Source organism: Silene latifolia, chromosome Y (genome assembly GCF_048544455.1).
Source record: "Silene latifolia isolate original U9 population chromosome Y, ASM4854445v1, whole genome shotgun sequence".
In the NCBI taxonomy this organism is placed as follows: Eukaryota; Viridiplantae; Streptophyta; class Magnoliopsida; order Caryophyllales; family Caryophyllaceae; genus Silene; species Silene latifolia.
Window position 1 is genome coordinate 35,115,666 of NC_133538.1, and position 8,933 is coordinate 35,124,598.

General features: G+C 39.0%; 1 non-coding gene across 1 annotated transcript; it reads left to right on the plus strand.

Annotated features, from left to right (window-relative positions):
• The first annotated feature begins 351 nt into the window (after positions 1-351).
• Positions 352-457, plus strand: LOC141635784 (small nucleolar RNA R71). Its single transcript, XR_012540444.1, has one exon. It is a non-coding gene; the product is annotated as a small nucleolar RNA R71 (small nucleolar RNA).
• The last annotated feature ends 8,476 nt before the right edge of the window (positions 458-8,933 follow it).

Below are 8,933 nucleotides of genomic sequence, written 5' to 3' on the forward strand. Positions count from 1 at the left end.
ATACCAGTATGACGGTCATTACTCCCACACCTCTCACATGTGGCGGTGTGCTGTCTAGTCAACAGATGAACCGTCTGTTGATCTACAGCAGGTTGCAGTTCTAATATATTAAATCGGGAATTCATGGCTTCCAACTGAGACACAACTGCCTTGTCAACCACGTGAACTGTTCGAATACCATCTCGTGGGTTCCCATATTCAGCACAATCGGTCGCCATCTCCTCAATAATAGCCCATCCCTTATCATCATCAGTATTCTTTTGAAATCTTCCGTTGGATGAGGCATCAAGTATAGCTCTGTGGTCATCATACAACCCATTGTAGAACTGATTGGACAGAAACCACGGATCAAAACCATGGTGAGGAAGAGACCTTACCAACCTCTTGAACCGACACCAAGCTTCATAGAAAGTCTCATCAGGTGCCTGTTTGAAATTAGTAATCTTTGCCCTCAGCTGATTAGTGCGTTGTGGAGGGAAATACCTTTTATAGAAAGCAAGCGCGAGAGTCTCCCAATTCGTGATACCCGCGGCCGTATGGTCCAAGTCAGTCAGCCACTCCCTGGCTGAGTCAGTCAAAGAAAAAGGAAACAGCACCTCCTTAATCTTGTCTTGAGTTACCCCCTTTGTGGCGGGGATAGTAGACCAGTAGTCCGTAAAGACCTCCATATGCTTACGCGGGTCTTTACCTGCCACACCTCTATAGTGATTTCTCTCCACCAGATTGATATAAGACGGACGAATGTCAAAAGTATTACCATCCTTAGTCTGGAGGTTGAAACCCTTGGTAATAGAAGATGCTTTAGGCTCCGAATGACTTGCAATATTCGGCATCTTTACTGGTTGGTTTACAGAACTGAGATTGTCTTCTCCTAAAGACTGGTCTTCTGTAAATAGGAAATGTTGAAGCTCGGGTTCGAAAGTACTCAAGTCTTCCTTTCGTGATTCTCTTTGCTGACGGAGTCTATGGCTAAACAGTCGCTCTGGCTCAGAATCAGCTGAAACTAACTCCGATCTGTTCGACCTGGGCATACACAACACTGAAAAAGATCCGTCTATTCGGTCACAATATGGGGTTTGTAAATTTGGTTTTCTAAACTAAAAAGGCTTAAGGGAAGGAGAAATAAATAAGAGCAGTAAAAGGGCAGAAAACAAGAATGAGAATATCAATAAAGAGAGAACATGTCGGGATTTCGGTTCACTATGGTAGCCTAATGACTCAACTGCAAATAGTCTAGATATCTAATTGTGAGACGGATGTTGAAAGGTCCTTCTGGTCCACTTTCTATCCTAGATTTCCACTAACTTAACTTCCGTCCTCGTTAGGGTAGTCTACTGTTCATAGCAGGTCTATTTAGTCCAATCTTCCGATCCAGGAAAAAATTTAACCATATTAAAGGGTAACTTAGAAGCGTGCACTCAACTAAGTCGGTAAATACAATTAAATTGCCATGGGTACAGGATCTCATAAATAAGTCATCTAACCTATTTGCTACATCGTCACATTTCTACCGTAGATCCCCTAGTTCCAACATGAAATAAATTAGCTATTCATACTATCAATATTGTCAATATTGAATATAATGAAATAACCAATAACAAACATATTGTAATAATTATAAAATTGCATAAATGAAACTAGGGCAGAAATTAATGACAAGAGAACAAGAGAATTAAAGCAAATAAATGAAAGATTAAGATTAATAGGGTGAAAGAGATTACAATAGCAAGAATTCTGGCGTAAAGAACGACAAGATCTAAGCAATATAACCCAAAAAGCAAAGTTACAGTGAAGAGTTTTTGGGAAACGAGAAAGCAGCGTAATTAAGAGTGTTCTGCAGTGAAAGATAGAAAAGATGATAATAAATGACCTAATTAACTCACGCTTAAATAGAAAATTACTAAGTCCATAAACTAAAATGAGTAACACGAACTAATTAAGGCCCGTGAAACCCTAATCCACTCGATCGAGCAGTTTAAAACAGCTCGATCGAGGACTTCAGCAAGCAAACCACTCGATCGAGTAGAAATATCACTCGATCGAGTAACCTCGAATTCCAGCATTTCGATCGAGCATAGTATATTACTCGATCGACCTCTTGAGCATGTGAAACCACTCGATCGACTAAGAAAAGTCTTCAATTGAGTGTTCTTCCTCCAAAAGCTCCAAACTCGTTGCCGACTGCTTCATAGACCATTCCTTCACGCATCCCAATGTAGTATCTTGCTCTGAAAATCCCGTCTCCTCAAAATGCATGCAAAACAGGACGAAAATGGTACGGTTCTACTACTTTCACGTTCATTCCTACAAAATAGACAAGACGAACCAAAGTAGCCATTTCGGGACACAATGCAATATAAACAGTACAAAAGTATATGGAAATACGTGCAAAAATAGGCTAAAAAGACTATATAAAATGCACATATAACCTACGCCACTGACAAGGGTAGTTCTTGTATTTCCTTCCGGTTGTTTAACCGGACCACGACCTGGACCCTAGCTGAGTTTGGCAGTAGGTTAAGTTTGTCTTCTACTAGTGACTCAGACCCTCCTAGGAAGGTCCTACGCATCTTGTGGTGGACTTTGGCACAGACCCGTTTCGAGAAGCGCAGACTCGCTCATGGCCACCTTCCCCCGGCCCGTTACTTTTTGCGTCTCATTGGTGGGACGATCTTTGGCCCTTAAGAACCCAACAATGTTAACAACATTGAGCTGTCTATTCTCGAGGGCTATCTAAACATCGATATCGAGGGCCCCTTTGTCCTGGACATTGCTTATTTAACTGCTAAGTATTTTTATACTGTGGAGCAGAAGACGGAGGGCACCATTTTCAGTGGTGGCATATCCACCTTTCTTGCCCATTCTATCTTCCCGGACTTCCCTCGTGACTTAGCACACCTAGACACTGATAAGTACCTCGACATTCCTGCCATGATGTCTATGTTTTGGCTTGCTTCTGACCAGCGGACTTGGAAGATTTGTGGTTCCTTGTCCGAGACCTTACCTTGCACCACCCTACCCCGTCTTGTCCCTTTACCTACTGTTAGGGGTAGGATACTTCCTCTTTTGCTCTTATACCACCTTCCACTCGAACCACCTACCACTACTTCCGCTGCTAAGAAGCAGAAGAGATCTGAGACCAGAGAGGGATTCACACCGTCTATGGGTGGCCACACTTCCACGGCCACTCCTACACCGATCCCTATTCCAACTCCTGAGACTACACAGCCAGTTTACCCGGCTAATTTTGTTCCTCCACAACCCTTTGAGGCGTCCGCGGTCTTAGACCAAGGACACCGTGATGGTTTGCTTCTTGAGCTTCTTACCAGGTAGGTTTGTATAGAGCGGGACATTGCACTTGATTTGTTTCCTTTATACGAGCATCACATGAGGAGAGGACGTCCTATTCTTGAGGGCTGGCCGCACCCGTCTTTCTTCCGATACCCGGCGGAGGGGTACCCACAGCCTGTCAGCGAGGAAGATACGGCTAAGGAGGAGGAGAGATTACAAGCTGAGGACGGGAGGAGGAGGGAGAAGAAGCGTTATCCTGACTACACGGTGGTAGAGGAGGAGGAGGAGGAGGAGACTGCTGACGAGCAGCTACTGGTCTACTCACTTCCCCAGTTTTCGGGCTGGTTTGGGGAAATTCGTCATTTTGTATGTACATTCTTGCGCTTTTATTTATTTTCGTCTCCTTTTTATTTATTGTTTTTCATTCATTTATTGGTTGTATATATCCCGTTCCCGTATATATCTGCTGGTGTATGCTGGAGGACAACGAGGGCGTTGTCCGTTTTGGTTTGGGGAGGGTAATGCATCCTTTGAGTCTGCATTTTTGCATTGTTTTTGCATTCACGTTTATTTTTCTCCTTGCATTGTATTTATTTCTTTCAAAATTCATGAAAAATCGAAAAAAAAATAGAAAATTAAAAAAAAAATGAAAAAATATTCACGTTTCATTTTGCATATAGGTCGAGTCGGAACGGTAGATTTCGGTGATGATATTGCACTTTAACTTGTCATTTTTACTTGAGCCTTGCATCTAATTGACAGTTATTACCTTAGTCCTGCGCATATCTACGAGTTAATGTCAAAAATTTAGCTGACTGTGTAGACTTGACCTGATAAATTGGCAACCTACTTTACAATTTCTGAGTTTTAGAGCCATATAACTGGTGGCATTCTTGACCAGTTCATGTTGGAATTGAGAGTAGTACTCCTTGCATAACATGTTTCCCATTTTTGCACATTTATGAAATTCGATTTCTTGTCAATTGCATTCGGGTTTGTGGTCGGTGTCACATGCAGGGAGGTGCTTAAAAATTCCCCTTTCTTTCATTTTCACCCATTTAGCTCCACCTTAGCCAAATATAGCCTTTTTGAGCCATTAGCTACACCCAAAATTTAGCCTGCCAGTCAAGCTAGTTTAGTGTGACTTTTGCGGTATATCTTTCAAAATTGCGGTTTGGCTCAGTTTCATCTGTTTGGAGTCGGTGGGAATGGGAAGGAATGAGGAAAAGAAAGAAAAAGAAACGTGTGAAATGAAAAGAAAATTGAAAGAAAGAAAAAAAAATGAGAAGAAAAAGAGTTAGAATTTGAAAAAATGAGACCGTATTAAAAAAGGGAAGTTTGTGACGGTCTAACTTCTACATTTTATCCATATCTTTTTAAAGAGATAGTGTATTTGGGTAGTGAGTTGTGTGCCAATGAAGGGCACTTGCGCTTTATTTTCTAGTCAGCTGAGATTCGGATGGTTTTATATGGTCCTGTTTAGGTGCTAGCTTGACCCTTTATCTCCACATTTTCATAATCTGTTTTGCCCTTTCTCACCTGTAACCTCACTTTCCCATATCTTTTGTAAGCGCTCGGCTGCATGTATGTTATGTAGGTCATAGTTTAGGTGAGTGACTGTATTCTCTTTCTCTCTTACATATACATATTCACCCTTTGCTTCATGAGAGAAGAGTGACCCGTGAGAGTCCGATTTGGTTGGTCTTGCAAGGTCGATAGGTCAGCTTTATTTATGGACATCATACAACTTGTTTGCATATTGACTGCTATAGCTATGACTGTTAATTTTCGTTTGCATTAAATTGGTTCTAGTAGACAAGTTATAGCTAAGCTCCGAGTTTTCTTTTCCGTTCCATTAGTTTGCATTTAGTTTACTCGAGGACGAGTAAAGGTTCGGCTTGGGGAGACTTGATACGTGCAATTTATATAGACTTTTTAGTCTCTGATTGCACGCATTTCTATGTCTTTTTGTATCGTTATGTATTGTAAAATGCCCCGAATTGGCTACTTTGGTTTATTGTGCCTTTATTGCAGAACTGGACCTGATAGTAGCGGAATCGACCTTTATTCGCCCCATTTAGCATGTACGGTAAGGAGACGGAAGTATTAGATCAAGAGTTGTGCCTCGTGGTGTGTGAAGGAAGATCCATGAAGTTGCCAAGGACATATTTGAGGCTGTTGCGTTGGATATCCACTCGATCGAGTAGAAATATGTGTCGATCGAGTGGTTTGGCTGGAGCATATGGTCGATCGAGTGATTATAACAGCTCGATCGAAATGGATTTTATAGGAGTTACCAGATCGAGATCCTTAACTGTTCGATCAAGTACAATTGCAGAGAAGACCTCGATCGAGTGAGCTGAATGTGCTCGATCGAGGGGTTTGCTATGATACACGGGTTGACTTAATCCGTGATAGGTTTTATTTGGTTAATTTACACTCCCCTATATAAGGGAGTCGTAATTAGGTTAATAAAGATACTTTTACAACTCTTAAAACTATTTACTGCTTAATCTCAAACCTTTGCTCTTTGCTTTGAGGATTGTTCTCTACGCCGGATTCTTTAAGATTATAATCATTCTTCTCTCCTTAATCTTAATACTTTGTTTTGCATTAATTTCTTGTTCTTTCATTATTATTCTTTTCCTCTTCTTATTTATGCTTGATTATCATCATTTCATCATGTATTCCGTTAGCACATCTTTTGTTGTTATTGTTAATTACATTAAGAACATGAGTAGCTAATTCTCTTTATGTTAGGACTAGGGAATCCATGGTAGGATTGTGACGATGTAGCGAATAGACTAGATAATTTACATGTGAGAAACTGTCCCCATGGCAATATAACTGTAACACCAATTTAGTTGAGTGCACGCTTGTAAATTACATTAATTTGGTTAACTTTGTTCCTGGATCAAAAGATTGGAATAAACAGACCTGCTATGAACAGTAGACTGCCCTAATGAGGACGGAAGTTAAGTTAGTGGAATTCTAGGGTGGATAGCGGACCGGAAGGCCATTTCCCATGCCCTTATCACAGTAGATTGTCTAGGCTATTTGCAACTGAGTCAATAGAGTACCATGGTGAACCGAAATCCTAGCATACTTTCTCTTATTTGATCACTCTTTTCATATTTTCTCACTTTTACTGCTTTTACTTTATTTCTCTTCCCTTTAAATCTTCAGTAGTTTAGCAAATCAAATTAAAAACGCCCATTTATGACCTAGATAGACGGACTAAGGATAGATATCTTGCCTCCCTGTTGAGATCAACCCTACTTGTCGCTAGCTTCTGTTAGTTTTATTTAGGTTTTATTTTTGGTACAGAAACGACAGTATGATGAGGTCGTCGGGGTTGAGGAAAATGGCGGTGACGCGAGGTTACCGACCGGTGAGATGATATCGCCTGGTTGCCTGATATCGCCTCTCCCTCCCTCCTCACTCTGTGAGATTATTATTATTATTATTATTTATTATAAGATGCGCGCAGCTTTCATTAAAACAAAAAAAAAAGTTTACATGAAATTGGTGGGGAGCCGAGAGACAATCTGGCTATTATTATTATTATTATTATTATTATTATTATTATTATTATTATTATTATTATTATTATTATTATTATTATTATTATTATTATTATTATTATTATTATTATTATTATTATTATTATCATTATCATTATCATTATCATTATCATTATCATTATCATTATCATTATTATTATTATTATTATTATTATTATTATTATTATTATTATTATTATTATTATTATTATTATTATTATTATTATTATTATTATTATTATTATTATTATTATTATTACTATTATTATTATTATTATTTGATTTTGGATCATATGAGAATGGCACAAGCGTGAGAACGGTGAGAACGCGCGTCAGTCGTTGGATCTTGTCTGACGCGGCTAATATAAGGGCCTATAACGCGCGCTCCTTTACCAAAACTTGAAGGCTTTGTCTTTCTTTTTTCCTGAAATTTACCTCGCACATCTTCGTTAAGCTTTCAACAATGGATTCCGACCTTCTTTGTTAAGCTTTCAACTATTTCTCTCTCCTTATTCTCTATAGAGTTGCATTTTTGTCTTTATGTTGGATTTTCTCTTACCTATTTCGTCATGAAGGTATATACTGTTTAGCTTCAAGCTTTTTTCCATTTCGTCCTTAATTTATTTAATCCGTTTTATGTCACTCTACTATAACCTAAATTAATGTTTCTTATTTTCATTCGCCGGATTATTCATTTATTGATGAATTTTGAGTTCAGTATTGTTGTTAAAATCGTAATTTGCGTTTTCATTTTCATGCTATCAAAATTTGTATTTGTCGCATTTTTTGTTGATTTCGTAACTTGCTTATACATTTCGATTTGTTTGTTGTTTTTTTAGTTTGATCTAATTTGTGCTTTTTTGGATTTTTGTTGAATTTTAAGTACTATTAATGTAAGTACCATCAATTTAAGACCACATGCAAAAGGTCATAATTGCGTGCACATTATTGTTGTAGATCATGCACATTTCAATAAAACTGATAGGACATTTGTTCGTGAAACGTGTACAACACAACACAACTCATTAAAATTACATGCAAAACTACTTTCAGTTATTGAAGCGCAAAGGCGATCCTGAAACTGTTGCACGCCATATTTCTCCGAGGTTGAACAACCTCAGTCCTACTGTTGATGATCCTACTCCAACCTTCTCCCGTATTACCACCCGGATGTCACCTAAAAGTTTTGTTGATGAGCTTCGACACCTTGATTACAATCAATGGTGTGCTCTAGAAGAGATTGGTTTTTCTTCATTGTTCTGGCTAAGGGTTACAAGGCTTCCTTTACGCCTTGGTTATTGGTTAATTGAGAACTACAACCCGTATTCGGATTTCATCATTCTACCTGATAAACAGCGCTTTCGTGTTTTTGCTTCTTGTATTCATGATGCTGTTGGCCTCCCAATTGGAAGAAAACTTGTTTTACTTTCATGCTGATGAAGATGCAGAATGTGATGCGTTTTACGCGCATTGGAAAGCTCAATTTCATGTTGATGGTCAAGTGGATATCAAGACCCTTGCAGAGCATATTATTTGTCATGATGATTACAGTGATCAATTTAAGATTAATTTTGTACTAAAATCGCTGAAGAATGGGTCTGCCAGTGGTCAGCTTGATTGGTGTCAATTTGTCATGGAGAGTTTGCAGTCTAACACAAAGGATTGGGTCAAGAAGGGGAAGAAGAATCACTTTGGTGGACCTCTCCTGTTTCTAATGGTACAAATCTTCTGAGTTACATCTATTGTTAGTTATTAGGGTTTTAAAACTTGCCATTTTCCAGTCATAATCCTGTTTTTACTTGCAGCTTGTTTATGTTGACCGTGTTGTCCATGAAAAACGATTCGTAGAAAGAGATTACTATACTCTTTTGAATTGGACATCTCGCGCACTTTTCTCAAGGTAAAAGCAGGAGATGGAAGCTGGTCAGTTTGGTCTTGGTCGTGTAAAAGGTCGACCGATGGAAAGAATTAGATTTTCTCATCCATGTAGACAAGTGGTTGAAAAAGTACGGAGAGTGTCGAGGGATGTTAGTACTGATACAAAATCTCCAATTTCGTACTCGTCTCCGGAGGTATATC